The following is a 15517-nucleotide window of genomic DNA, read 5'->3' as shown; positions in this document are numbered from 1 at the left end:
TTTAGTGTTTAATAATGTTAACGTATGAGTAATAATTGTGAGATCTGTACTGTTGGTGTGACAGAACAAACATTGTGAAGAAGTCACTTTGGGCTCTGGGTAATTTGTGATGAACTTTTCTCACTATTTTTACAAACCAATTAATCAATTAATGAAGAAAATTATCAGCAGATGAATCCAGAATGAAAATAATCATCAGTTAAAAGTTCAGAATGAGCTCCAGCTCAACCAATTCCAACAGTAAAATCCTGCTTTTACATTAATGCTGAGTATTAATAATCTAATATATCATATTAAAACAGTCACAGGGGACATTTTAACTTTCAAAACTACATTTCACTGATGATACTTACAGACTTTCACTGAAGGAACATTTTCAATGCAGGACTTTTACTGTATTTGTACTGTGTGGTATCAGTACTTTTTCTGAAGTAAAGTATCTAAATGAAACTACTGCTGTTACTGAGTAGAACATTTCCTTCACACTGCTGCCCCCTAGTGTCTGCAACAACAAACTGATTCACACACACAGCCTTTACTGTAAGGGTGAATCCCAAGTCTCTTATTTGATATCTCCTCGGTCCTCGCTGGAACCAGAAGTTGTTCTGGCTCTCCTTCATGAAGGCCGTCTCAAAGCTCTTATTCCTGCCCAGAGGAGGCGAGCATCGAGGAAGGGATCATCATTTTGTGCTTGGGTTGGAGATGTGATAACATTCTGAGTTTTTTATTTTCTGAATGTCTTTAAAATCTGTGAAAAATCAGCAGAACTCTGCGTCTGCAGATTCAGCGTCGCCCTGATGATCACATGTCTGCTGCTGTCAGGAATTTTTGTGTATTTAATCTCTTTGCTTTCTTTGTCAAATATCTGCTCATTGTCATTACGTGTGTCTTTTTATTACATTACATGTCATTTAGCTGACGCCACAGCAACTTCCAATTAAGTGCTTTCAACCCTGAAGGTGCAAACTCCAGACAACAAGTAGTAAGTGTAAGTACATTAGCTTTAAATAAGCAAAACTACAAAGAGACATGTGAAAGTGCAGCTTCAAGAAATAGGGTTATATATATATACACATAATTTTTTTTCCCTCTTCTCTTCTTTTCCTTCTTCATGTTTATCCGAAGTGTAGTCAGAAGAGATGTGTTTTTAGCTTTCGGCAGAAGATGCGTAGGCTTTGGGCCATCCTGATGCCAATAGGGAGCTCATCCCACCATTTGGGAGCCAGGACAGCAAACAGTCGGGATTTGGTTGAGTGATTAGTTCTCCGTCGCTGTGAGGGGGCAGCGAGCAGGTTGGCTGATGCAGAGCGAAGTGGGGGGGTTGGGGTATATGGTTTGACCATGTCCTGGATGATGTAAGCTGGGGCTGATCCCTTCGTGGCCCTGTATGTGAGTACTAGTGTCTTGAAGCGGTTCCGGATGCAGCTGGTCCAGTGAAGAGAGCGGAGGAGCAGTGTAGTGTGAGAGAACTTGTAATGTGGGTCTTTTCCTGCGACTGTAGTGTTGTTCCTAGTGTTTCTGGGTTTTCTTTTAGTCAGTTTTAGACCTGCTTGCTTCAGAAAACTCTTTGTTGCAGCCGTTTTAATTTAATAAACCTTGGAAACCTTACGCTGCCTCCTTGTCTTGAGGCCGGCGCTTCCAGCTGCCTGTGTGGCGTGGCGGGCGTTTCTGCTGCGTGTCAGCTGTGTGGCGTTAACTATGTCTGTTCACACCAGAAAGGTGTCTGACGCGCTGCTGCTCCTGCTGCTAGCCTTGTCTGGACACATTGTTTTCCATTCATTTACTGCACTCAAGCAGTAGTATACTTCATGGTAAACATAAATATATACTGATCTGATTACAGCAAAGACAACGTCAGCAGTATTGACGGCAAAATAGGCTACAAAATATTTTGTTCTGTATGGACAGGTGCAATATTTGAAAATGGATACTTATTTATTATATTTTTTTTATATTACATTTATATTTGCATTTATGTCAAAACCTCGAGACTTTCAAACATCAACATGTCATTTATTAATATGTATTAGTGTCACAATGACATATAAACATCTTTTTGTATTCTATTTTGCCTGGAAACGCTTCCAACACGCAAATAGGTGTCCTACTTCTAGCATGCATGCGTTTTTGGTGCTCTGGCCTGTTACCATGGGAACCCAAATAAAAACACGCACATGCGCCGGCAACTGACACGCTCACGCCACGCAGCCAGTGTGAAGCCAGCCTAACTCTCTGCATTTTGGGGTCCAAGCCTGCACAAATCCTGACACTAGGCCTCTTAAACACACTCCAAAATGGAGATACAAGACAAGAACATTTCTGTAGTTACAGGTTCACTCTTTGAAATGTTACCCTAACAGTACAATATTGTTTTTTAAGAGGCCAGAACTGTACATTTCAACTAATTTAAGGGTACAACATGAAAGAGAGAAAACATTTGTATCATTTCAACACCAAGGGTAAAAATATGAAAAATGCACTCAAGCATTTATTTCATATTCTTGATATCAGACGTCAGTTTCCTCAACGATTTCAGTCTTTGTCAGCACTAGTTAGACATCTCGTCTCACTAGTTGAACAACACCTCTCACTATTTACTCTTTATCATCATCTAGTTAACTAGTGAGGATCAAAATGTCCATTAGCCAACTAACTAACTTTACTATGATACTTACAGACTTTCACTGAAGGAACATTTTCAATGCAGGACTTTTACTGTAACAGTGTATTTACATTACTTTTACTGCAATAACGGATCAGAAAACTTTCTGCAACACTGCATACAAGAAACAACAAAAAAGAGACAAGAAAAACACAATAAAAAGAAACACAAGACGTGTAGTTTGAAGCAGTGAGTCTCTGCAGCCACCAGAGGGGAGCAGTGTCAAAGTGTCATATATATTATATATATATAAATATATATATATATATATATATATATATATATATATTATATAATATATATATATATATTATATATATTATATAATATATATATATATATATATTATATATATATATATATATATATATATATATATTATATATATTATATAATATATATAATATATATATATATATAATCTCAAATATAATATAATTATTGATCTCTTTGTTTTTTACTTGTTTTTGGCAGTAAAAGTTCAATATCCCCATTGACCAAAAAGTAAATATCCATATTGACCGACCACCCCCTGTATCTGCATGAAATGGTTTGGTCCTGCCTTAGCGCACTCAGACTACTGCAGTCAGTAGATGCGCCAACAACTGTAACCGTGACCACAATGTTGCCAAGTAACGTTAAATCAAAATCTGGTTTTCAGAAAAAAAAAAAAAAAAAAAAAAAGGAAAGACAAAAAAAGGTGTCAAACTGTAACCCAGTTTTTCACCAAGAGAGGTGGGTAGCCTGTAGTCTGTGAGTGGTATTAACCTGTTGGCTTAATGTCCATAGTGGAATAAGCTAGCTAGCTACAGGCTAGTGCTAGCCTACATTTAATCACCATTTAATCAGTGCAGGGAAACGTTTAGCAAGATGTTCATATTAAATCATTGTCCCTGCCCCTTTTAGCAGCCTTAACAACAGATGAGTCAGCAGCAGCCCAGTCTCCCCCTAACTGAGCCCCTCCCTGTCCCAGTGAAGAAGGTCAGCAACATTGGGTTCAATGACATGCCTGTTAGCATCATTGCAGGGAGTCTGTGGGGATTTCTGTCTTTCCTGCTCTTTTTAACATTACAAAAAAGAAAATGAAATATTTATTAATGACAGAAAATCAAACATTAATAACAATTAATTAATTAATCTGTTTTGTAGCACTATAATAACCCTGGTGTGGAAATTCCATTTTACATGTCCACTTTATTTTCTTGTTGGCATATATGTGCAACTAATTTAAAAAATCTGCTGTTTTCATTGTTTTGAGAGGTTGATGTTAATTTATTTTGATTAAAAAGTTAATACATAATTAAATTTGCCCTTTTTTAAATCTTTCATTAATTATTAATAATAATTTAGAGAATTTTCCATTTTGTCAAATTTTACAATAACAATACATTCAGACTGTAAAAGATGGCCTTCAGCACATTATGGTTGCTTTTAATCTTGCATCAAATAGTGAACTACATACTAGACTTGCATGCATATACAAATCACCAGCAGTAAATATTGTGCTAGTACTAGTATTGAACTACAAGAAGCAAGACAGTTTCAAGCCTTTAATTAGAGTTATGTAAAGCTTTTGATGGGACAGTTAGGTCCTAGAGATGTGGGGACAACAGCTGTGCAGAGGGAGCCCAATTTGATTTATTTTTTTTGTTTTTTTGTCATGGAGCCCAAAATTCCTGGCGGCGCCCCTGCACCGCACCGTCTCGTTGCATTGGTGTGAACTAGCAGCTTTCAGAGCGTTGCAGAGCGGAGCGTTGGGAGTAACTGGGGGATTCATCTCCTCGCTACTCTTTGGTCTGAACTCGCTATGCTTACCTTTTTAGCTACGTTTTCTTGAGGTAAAGGAAAGGGGATATTTTGGTTTGCTATGGAAAACTAAAGTCTAGCTAGAGTGAACGAGGGAAATACAAGAAATGGTTAACTTAGCAAGCTAATCACAACTCTTTATTCATTGCCAATAATATAGCCTTCAATTCATGGAGCAGATGAGATGGATATTGGAAGATATTTCAGCAGAGAGAGAGAAGCAGGAGATTGGCAGAGCAGTTGATCCTGATTGAGGTCAGTAGTGGTCTATAGGTCTAAGGATTGTTTTGTAACAAACATTTGTTGGCAGGCCTAGGCACTATGCATAGCCTAAACTAAATTATTTCATTATATTTATTATATATAGCCATATTCTAACCAATTTAACTTTCTTCATTCATTGGCTTTGATAAATTGAATACATATGTAGATGTTGCCTAAGGCTAGGCTTAAGATGAGGACATGCCCACAGATACACATGTGAAAATAAAATGAAAGCAATCCTACATACAGTACATACAGTATATACAGTAATCATTACTCCAAATCTTTTATTCCTTCCACCATCAGGTTATTGTATTTAGACAGTAGCCACTTTAAATAGGATCCGTATCAATAGCTTACATGATAAAGTATGCAGTGATGCCTATTATGCCTATTTTTTTTCTTTTCTATTTGTCATATTTGTTTAACTTACCAACTTATTAGCTGTCTGGCCTCTGTCAGTTTTTGGACATTTTGGATGTTGTCTCATGTGACCAATTTGCATTTCGAAATCATGAAATTAGCATCAGAGGTTTTTTTTTATCTTAAAGGATAAGACAGAAGGAACAGAGTGGAAATGGAAGAAAAGGATATGTCTGTCACTTTTTAGCTCTAATACGGTACCCCCCCCACCCCCCCTTGTCTTTCAATCCTAGTGACGTCCCTGGAATCGGCTATTCAAAGCCCCGCTGAAGCAGATTTTATCCAGTAACATCATCAGCTCACATTTTTATATTTAGTCCATTACTATAAATGTATAATGTTTGTGTGTTGCAGTGTAGTTACTGACAACACACCCTTCAGGAAGGCCTCATCACACAACGCCACAACCAAGGTATTCACCAAATCAGAACCACACTCTAGAGATCTACACACCTGACCGTTTGACGAGCCCCCAAATATGTTACGGCCACAGCAAACAAACACAACTTAAATGTGACCGTCAACATATCGAATAACACCAAACCTGAGGATTAGTTAAAGTAAATTAAGATGTATTCACAAATTAACTATTATTGATTAAACCAAAACTACGGGAGTCTGGAGGTCTGGCCAAATAGAACAAAAGAAGGGAAGAAGCCTGAGCCAACCCACAAAGGGCTGTCAGACCCAGAACTCCCCCCAAATAAAAAGTAGTAACTAAACTAACAGAAACAAAGCCACGAAATCTAGACTACCAGAGGTCCGTTCCAGGAAGGAGGTTTAACAAACTCTGAGTGTAACCCTGATCTCTGAGTTGATTTACCCTGAGATGGAAACTCTGAGTTTTCGGTTCCAGAACAGCTGATTTGAGTTGGTTCAATCAACTCGGAGTAGGTTGACTCAGGGTTAGGCGCGTGCACATAAGGCAGCATGAATGGAGCCATGATTCTACGATTCACCATGGTAACAACCACAAACAAACGGGTCGGCGGAAATACTCATGGGAACATACAGCGAGTTTGAACCATAGACAGTATATTATTAATATTAAGAGTCTATGGTTTGAACATGCATTTCATTAAAAAAGCAAGACAGCGGCTGCTGCTGCAAAGAGAGAGAATTTGTGTCGGGAGAAAATTGTTGCCCGAGTCACTGCGTGCGCATTAACAGTGTATTAATTTTCATATTTAATCACAGTTAACTTATAATATTAGGCTACTGGTGAAAACTGGAATTTTTAGGCTACACCTATAATTTTATTCAGGTGCAATCCTGCGGGGCCGAAAAGTAAACTATACTATTCCCATTCTGAGGCTGCAGCACCATGATCATTAACAGAACTATAAGTATGATCATTTATTTCTTTTTAATGGCTCTCACTGGTTTGTGTCCAGGGAACACGTTTAAAAACGTTTCAGAGCGATCACACTTTTCTGACGGCTCTACATACAGTGGCTTTACTATTACAGTATGATCCGCTGCTGTTAGAAGAAAACGTGTCGACACAAAGAATCTGCTGGGATGTTAAAGCCTGTCCACGATGTTGAACTAGTGGAAGGATAAGGGGTATCTACATATCTAATAGACTGTGATAAAAAATACCTCTCAAATCGGTTATGTGGAAATGAAGAAACATCTAGTCGGGACTCAATATCATCTCCCCGACGTAAACTCTCTGAATTAATACAGCTTTTTCATCAACGCGATTGTCGACAAAAGGACATGACATGTTTGAGAAAAAAAACATTTTATAGTCTGCCTAACATAAACCAATACGTTTTTTATTCATGCAGTTAACAAACTGCATTAAAATGCGCCTGATACAGACTGAATGAATGAGGAAATGAGTTTCCCCTCCCTCTGAGAGGGAGGAGAATGAGAGAAACTCAAGTTTTTTTCCCCGTTTCTTGAAGAAAACCTGCTCCCGACCAGGTTAGGTTCACAGACTCAGTTACCATAGTAACTGACTCTGAGGTTAAGTTACCTCTCTTTCTGGAACGGAAAACCCAGAGTTTCCCTCATCTCAGGGTTAACCAACTCAGAGTTTTCACTAAACCTGCTTTCTGGAACGGGCCTCAGACCTCCATCCTCAAAGCAAAGAAACCCAAAAGAAGAGAAGAGAAACCAACGGTGATCAGCTGCTTCAGTCTCAGAGACAGATTTCTGTCTCCCAGCCTCTCTTATATCCCGGGGAGGGGCGGCCCCCTCAATCAGAAATCAGGAACACCTGAGATGAACAGAGGAGAAAAGAGAGCAGGGCGGGGGCGCTAACATCCATTACTATACATTTATAATGTCTGTGTGTTGGAATGTAGTCTTGTTGTTATCTGAAGTAAAAAAAGTATCGGGTGTGATCCTCCTACTTTTTAAATAATTGCTGAACTTAAGGTCAGAAATATTAAAGCTAAAATTAACGTTATTGGATGAAAAGGTTTGTTGCAATTTAATCATTCATTCAAAGTGATTTCAGTGTTTGGATAGATATGGTTTGACATTAATATAATTATACATTGTTTTAAAAACCTTAAAATATCTTCAATCCATATTCTGTCACATGTCATTAGACATTTCTCTGTTGATTAACGGTTTATAAGACATCTTAAAATGTGTATAAATATTAGGATTTATTACAGACTTTATTCCTGCAGCAGGTCAAATCAGAGGATTTTAATCTTTAAATATGGAAGCTGGTTTTTGGGTTCATCATTTTGCTAATTTTCTCTACATGATTGTAATCAGGAACTGCCTTTTTATTTTTATTTTTTTAAATCACATGTGTTATGACCTGATGTCTAGGGGTTAAACGGATGCAACATAACAGGTGCCCCACTCCCAAACAGGACAAAGAATTCAAAGTAGTAGTTTCTATTTATTTTGGAGATGAGGCCCCAACACAACAAACAAAACAATTCTAAACGCAAACTAAACCCAAAACAAGTAAAGAACAGAAAAAGCTCTAACCTAAACTTCTAATCACAAAACAGGAGAAGAATAAAAAGGGACTTCTCACTCCTACCAGACTGCTACTAGCAACATAAGACATTGAAAAATTTATTCACAACTAACACAAAGTGGCTGAAGGATAACAAATCAAAGAACTCAAAACTGAAGGCTGTTAACACAACTCACAACCACTTGGACCACAAGACTCAGGTTACACAGGCACATGTTGGGAATGGCAGAGCGAAGAGAGGGGCACAGGTCCTGTCTGATGAGGCTTAAGATGGCGCTGCTGTCTCCTCCGGCGACCAATCAGGAGACAGCTATCAGCTCTGCTGGACCAATCCGGTGGTCACACCTGTTCTTCGTTACCTGTGTACCCTCAGGAGAACAACTGATAGTGCAGGGCCAAACAAATTACAAAATATGACCTCAGGGTCATAACACATGTACATACATTTATTTGTATTATGAATGTAATTATTTGAATAGTTTTCTGTTTCAGATCTTTTATTATTGTTTCTCTGTGTTGTTAAGAAAAGAAACTTCAGCTCAGTTCAGTGTGTTTGTGACCAGTGTTAGACAACTTACTCAGGAAGTGGAATCAGTTACTTGTTAGTTATTACTACTTAAAAAAATATTACCTTACATATTACTTAGTATCAAAACTAATTAGTTATTGTACTTGTTATATTACTATATTACTTCCTAACTGGATTAATAACTGTAATATAATTACTGTTTTGGAAATTGTAATCCCTTACACTACTCACTACTGGGGAAAGTATCCTAATAATATAACAGTAATAGATTACTTAGTAATGCGTTACTGCCCAACACTGTTAGTGACTCTGGCTGAGATGGAGGTGAAATATGTGAACCTGGGCTGTGGTTTACTGATCTCTTCCTGTCACAAACACTGTTTGACATCTGTTCATCTGGAGGTTTTTGTTCAGGCTGCAGGGAGCATTTCTCACTGTGGGGATCATTCTTCCAACAGGAGCAGTAGTAGGTGGCTGAATGATCGAGTTTAACCTTCTGGATCTGCAACTCCCAGCTGTTCTGTTTATTCACAGCTGAGAAATCATCTTTCTGAGGATGATTATATCCCTTATATATGCCACCATCACTCGGATCAATACGAAGAATCCTTCTGAATGTTTCTGTGTCTCTCTTCTGGTACCAGTATACATAATCAAGGTCACACTGCTCAGTGCCTCGACAGCTGAAGGAGACGTCTCCACCAACTCTCCTGGTCAATGTTAAATCATCCTGAATCAGCTGTGTTGCCATGGCAGCCAGCGCTGTAGAGAAACAGACAGGTAGATGAAGGTGAGTGTGAGCCAGTGTTTGTTAAAGGTGGAGTTTGTTGGCTCCTGATTGGCTGGAAACACTCACCTGAACACAGACAGCACAGAGCAGCAGCTGGGAGGAAAAGCATTTAGTTCAGTGGTGTTTCCTCTGGTGAACCTGGGGAGAAGTGGCGCTCTGATGCAGCTGAGGCCAAACAAGGACGAGCTGTGAGATCAGACGAGGGCCACGTGGTTTCTAACAGCTCCTCACATCTCCCATCAGCCCCTGCAGCAGACAGATAAGGCTGCTGTCTGACAACAGGCCTTTTTCACTGCAGACATTTTGACTTAATTTGTCATAGAAGGAAAAGCACAAGTGTAAGATGAACGATGGCTCTGTTTTGTTCAAGTGTTCCCGTAAAACCCGATGGTGAGACAGCTAACAGGAACGATACAGGAACCTCAAACAGAAGCAGCTAAATGGAATTCAGCAGTTTAGTATTCACACAAATAACATGTCAAAATGTGTTATGTATAATAATAACAATAATAAGAAGAATTGGACAAAGACAAAAAAATGCACACAAAAAGGTTAAAGCAATAAAATCAATTATTAAAATAAATAGCAATAACAAATAAATATATAAAATGGAGAGAGCATCACATTAAAGTTAGTCTATAAACTTTGTGTTTTAAAAAATAGGATTTTAAAGAGTTTACTGATTCTGTGAGCTTTGTCTCCTTAGGAAGGTCGTTCCAAAGTTGAGGGGTCCTGATGGTCAAAGGTCACCTTTAGATTCAAGCCTCGATTTTGGAATGACGACAAGGGAGACCTGAGGATCTCAGGCTGCAAACTGTCTCTCATGGGGTCAAGATCTCTGCTGTATAGCTTGGAGCCAGACCCAGACAAGCTTTAAAAGTGATCAGTTAAATCTTAAAATCAATTCTAAATCAAACAGGAAGCAAACAGACAGAAGCCATATTGTAGTGATGTGTTGTCTGTTATAACCAGTGAGAAGCTTTTATGTGTAATAAAAATGTCTTTCTTTAGTCCGACCTGAATTATTAGCATTTTCTTGGTATAATTAAATATTTAAACCAGTTTAAAGCTGGTTTAAAATTTGAATATTTAAACTGAAGTTGATTTTAACTTCCCTTTGATACATCACAGCTTTTACACAATTAATAAAACATGTTTTAAAGTACCATCCCCCCCCAGCAAACAGCAGCTTCTTTGCTTATTTAATGCTTTCAGAAAATCATTTCTCCTTTAAACTCCTTTAAATAGAATAACAAGTCAAACCAAAGCAGACAAATGTTAGTCTGTTCCTTTAAGAAGCCCGAACAGTTATGACACATTTAATATTATTTTAAGGGATGTTTGTGCTATTTAAATGCTATAACTCTGAACAGTTTGATCATTGTCACCATGAAGAACTGTTGGAAGAATGACAACATATTGCAGCTGTATCAGCAGACAAACATGTCAGACATCACGTCTCTTTATGCTCTTAGATCGCTGTCTACAACAATAAATAAGCTCTTCCAACATGGCCGTGGGACACATTTCAAACTAAACTTGATCTCACGGTGGGTTTCTGTGTTTGCTGCCGGTGCTGACAGTAACCACCAAAGAGAAAGAGTGTCACCCTGTGGTTAGTCAGAGAAGTGCAAGGGTATCCAGGTGATGCTGATGAGGATGGTCGCCATGACGACATGATGATGCTGTTGCCTCTTGTTTTTACTGGCAAAGAAAAATCAGTGACATCTCGTGGATAAAGAAACACACAACAGTCAATGACAAGTATTACTGCTACTATTGTTGTTCTATTAGTTCAATTAAAATATGATTTATACTGCAGCTGATACAATACGGTACATTTTACTCTCACAAATATTACCGGTACTTCTACTAGCTCTGATAGAAACCTGAAGTTCTCAGCGACTCAACCTTTTGTCTGTTCCTCAATCTGGGGAAGACCAGAGACTGGAATTATTAATGAAGGTTTTATTGTGACGTTAGCAGGACAGGTTGAAACAGTGTGTTGTTGTAGACACTAGAGGGCAGCAGTGTGAAGGTTTTATTCTTCACAGCAGCAGCACAGAATGGACCTTTTCACAGCAGACATGTTGACTTGTCATAGTAGGAAAAGCACAGCTGAAATTGATAACCTTAACGATGACTCAATTCTATCAAGTGTCCCAGTAAACTATTTCAGTGAATCAGCATGCACAATACCACCAGCGTTTCCTAAGTGGAAGCAGCCATCATCAATAGTTTTGAATACACCTGTGCTTTTCCTACTATGACATGTCAACATGTCTGCCGTGAAAAAGGTACATTAACACAACTAACGAAATAAATATTGTAGTATGAGGTGATAACTACAGGTTCAAAGTGAGGGCTTCAGAGTAAAAACATCTTGGAACAACATGAAGACTATGTATCATGTATTCATTCTTCCCCGTAACCTAAACAAAGAGCTTATTTGAACCCAAACAGGATCTTATCCTGAAACTAACCAAGTCTTGTTGGTGCCCAACCAAACCTGAACCTTAGTGGTCTCACATCATAAAACAGATAAATTCTTCAGACAAATTATGTTTAATCAGATTATAAAACACTTCTGTGTCATTTTAAAGGTCAGTTACAAAATACATATTCTGTCATTTTATTTGGAGGACTTGTTGGCCCCCACCTCTGTCTGAATACCACCAGTTTCAGATACAGCAAGTGTTTTTACAGGCAGAAGCACAGCTGTGTTGGTTAATCAGTGTCTCATTTTGTGGCTGACCTCAACATGGAGGAAGTTTAAAGGTAAAGTCAGAAACCACGTGGCCCTCGTCTGATCTCACAGCTCGTCCTTGTTTGGCCTCAGCTGCATCAGAGCGCCACTTCTCCCCAGGTTCACCAGAGGAAACACCACTGAACTAAATGCTTTTCCTCCCAGCTGCTGCTCTGTGCTGTCTGTGTTCAGGTGAGTGTTTCCAGCCAATCAGGAGCCAACAAACTCCACCTTTAACAAACACTGGCTCACACTCACCTTCATCTACCTGTCTGTTTCTCTACAGCGCTGGCTGCCATGGCAACACAGCTGATTCAGGATGATTTAACATTGACCAGGAGAGTTGGTGGAGACGTCTCCTTCAGCTGTCGAGGCACTGAGCAGTGTGACCCTAATAATAATGTATACTGGTACCAGAAGAGAGACACAGAAACATTCACAAGGATTCTTGGTATTGACAAGAGTAATGGTGACATAGATAAGGGATTCAATCATCCTCAGAAAGATGATTTCTCAGCTGTGAATAATCAGAACGGCTGGGAGTTGCAGATCCAGAAAGTTAAACTCGATCATTCAGCCACCTACTACTGCTCCTGTTGGAAGTATGATCCCCACAGTGAGAAATGCTCCCTGCAGCCTGAACAAAAACCTCCAGATGAACAGATGTCAAACAGTGTTTGTGACAGGAAGAGATCAGTAAACCACAGCCCAGGTTCACATATTTCACCTCCATCTCAGCCAGAGTCACTAACAGTGTTGGGCAGTAACGCATTACTAAGTAATCTATTACTGTTATATTATTAGGATACTTTCCCCAGTAATGAGTAGTGTAAGGGATTACAATTTCCAAAACAGTAATTATATTAGTTATTAATCCAGTTAGAAAGTAATATAGTAATATAACAAGTACAACAACTAATTAGTTTTGATACTAAGTAATTTGTAAGGTAATATTACTTTTTAAGTAGTAATAACTAACAAGTAATATTATTCCACTTCCTGAGTAAGTTGTCTAACACTGGTCACAAACACACTGAACTGAGCTGAAGTTTCTTTTCTTAACACAGAGAAACAATAAGAAAAGATCTGAAACAGAAAACAATACAAATAATTGTATTGTGAAACGATATAATTGTGTGAACGATGAAGAGCTAAATTGCTAAAGCTAAACTGGATTAATAGCTTTAAATGTGTAATAAATAAGGTGAGGTAGGTAGATAGTTGGAAAAAGTATTAATGGTTTTAATTAACATCATTAAAAAGTTGAATAACAGCACTAATGTATACAAGTGTGGTGGAATATTTAAAAGTTTTTGGAAAAAGCTTTCTAAACTGAATTGTTGACTTGAAAGTCCAACGATGCCAAACGATGTAGAACATTGTGAGGTCTGAAATTATGAATAAGTATGAAAGACTTACAAATGTTGTGAGAAACATTGATGAAAATGCAGAAATATGAAACTAATTGCTTGAAAAATCTCAAATGCATTGCACTGCACTGCTGAAAAACTTGGAAGTTGAAATGTAAAATTGTCAGTTGGAAGCTGAACTGCATTACCTTAATAGGGTAAGAACTGAAATACATTGATCGAAAGCTGGAAGCTAATCTGTTATACTGTCAAAAGTGGAAGTTCAAATAAATTGACTAAAAAGGCTGAAAGTATTAATACTTTGTATTATTATCAGACATATCCATTGCATAGAACAAACAAGCATGACCATGGATGAAATCACAAATGACACTGTGGGCCCTATTTTAACGATCTGAAACGCAAGTGTGAAACGCCAAACGCAGTAGCTTTGTGGGCGGATCTCTGGCGCTGTTGCTATGATACCGGGCGGGATAAATGACTCTTGCGGCCTGACGCAAATCTTAAATGGGTTGGTCTGAAGTAGCTAGGTGTGGTTTGGGGCGTAACGAAAATAACCAATCAGAGCGTCACCTCACATTCCCTTTAAGAGCAGGCGTATTGTTCCGGCGGCGGATTGCTACTATGACGGCGGATTTGCCTGGCGCACGCCAAAGTAACAAATGCCCGTCTTGTCCGGGTGACGATGTTGCTGGCGGCCTCGCGGTGCATCTCCTCAAGTCTGGAGAGGATTGCTGCAGCCATGGAGCGTGCGGGCTCCAAACGCACCACCTGCTCCTGTTGTGCCCCTTCCTCCTCCCCCACTCCATCTCTGTCCACCCGCTCCACCAGGAGCGCATCGCGCATTACTCCCGGACCAGATCCCGCCGTAGTTCAACATCACGTCTCCTTAAGTCCTCTAATATTTCCTCATTTATGTCATCAACACATCCATAATTCATGGAAATCTTGTGTAAAACACAACAAGCCACAAAGAATGCTGGGACTTTTTGAGGACTGTACTGTAGAGTGCCTCCTGATCTATCCAAACACCTGCGCGCATTTTCAGTAATATTTTCCTTTGTAATTATGTATGGTTTGCAAAAATGGGAACTGCTGCATCCATTTAGATGAGAGAAGTGTATGCGGTGCGGTGCACACGCTACATTATGGCCAAGCATGCCCTAAAATAGCATCTGAATAACGCGCTACTGACTTTAGACTAGCGCCACTGACTTTAGACTAGCGCCACTGACTTTAGACTAGCGCCACTGACTTTAGACCAGGTTTTTCCTGGTCAATGGCGGAATTGTTTTCTGAAACTGCAGAATAGGACAAAGTAACGTTTTTAGCCGGAACACACCTCCTCTTTTCGCTGAACCGCCCCCAGCAGCGCACATTCCCTAATTTACCGACGCCGTCTGTGGAGGGAAAAGTCCGCGTGAGTCGGGTGCAAAATAGGAATGATACATGCGTCGGTGTACAAAGGCAATTGCGCTGAGTGCAAGATAGGGCCCGTGTGTGTGTGTGTGTGTGTGTGTGTGTGACAAAAGTGTTTGACAACATTATCGATCTCAGGAGGTGTATTTTTTTTCCGAAGACAGCGGATGGAGAGAGGAACGCCACTCAAGAAAAAGCGGCGCTTCAGGATGTCTGTTGTTTCGGAGTAGACTACAGAAATCATAGGCTCCTGTTATCTAAAGGTTTGTCAGTGCCATGGCTCAATATTTAAAAAGATGAGGTCGTTATAATTGGAATGCCCCCTGTATTAATTTTAGCCAGAGTAGGCTATAGTCTTTGGATGAAGAATAGGTTACAGAGAGAGGGCTGCAGCTGCTCAGTGTTTTGTGCAGTCATTAGGCTATAATACATCCATGGTTTTGATATCTAAAAGATTTTCAATAAAAACAATGGTTCGAATTTGTTCATGTCTCACAGCCCTGTTGATTAGAGGGGAAATCCTCTGAAGTGGTAAACACAGCGGTGTCCGAGGTA

At 39.2% G+C, this 15517-nt stretch overlaps 1 protein-coding gene and 1 long non-coding RNA gene across 2 annotated transcripts in view; both read left to right on the top strand.

Annotated features, from left to right (window-relative positions):
• LOC120568323 overlaps positions 1-15517 on the top strand; it is a 34621-nt gene that overhangs the window by 10304 nt on the left and 8800 nt on the right. The window lies entirely within an intron of this gene.
• Positions 3404-4723, top strand: LOC120568339. The gene is made up of 3 exons (XR_005640704.1): positions 3404-3643; positions 4329-4500; positions 4629-4723. It is a non-coding gene; the product is annotated as an uncharacterized LOC120568339 (long non-coding RNA).

Source organism: Perca fluviatilis, chromosome 11 (assembly GCF_010015445.1).
Source record: "Perca fluviatilis chromosome 11, GENO_Pfluv_1.0, whole genome shotgun sequence".
NCBI classification, from domain to species: domain Eukaryota; kingdom Metazoa; phylum Chordata; class Actinopteri; order Perciformes; family Percidae; genus Perca; species Perca fluviatilis.
Note: the sequence above shows the minus strand (reverse complement) of the source record. Positions and strands in the feature narration are given on the sequence as shown.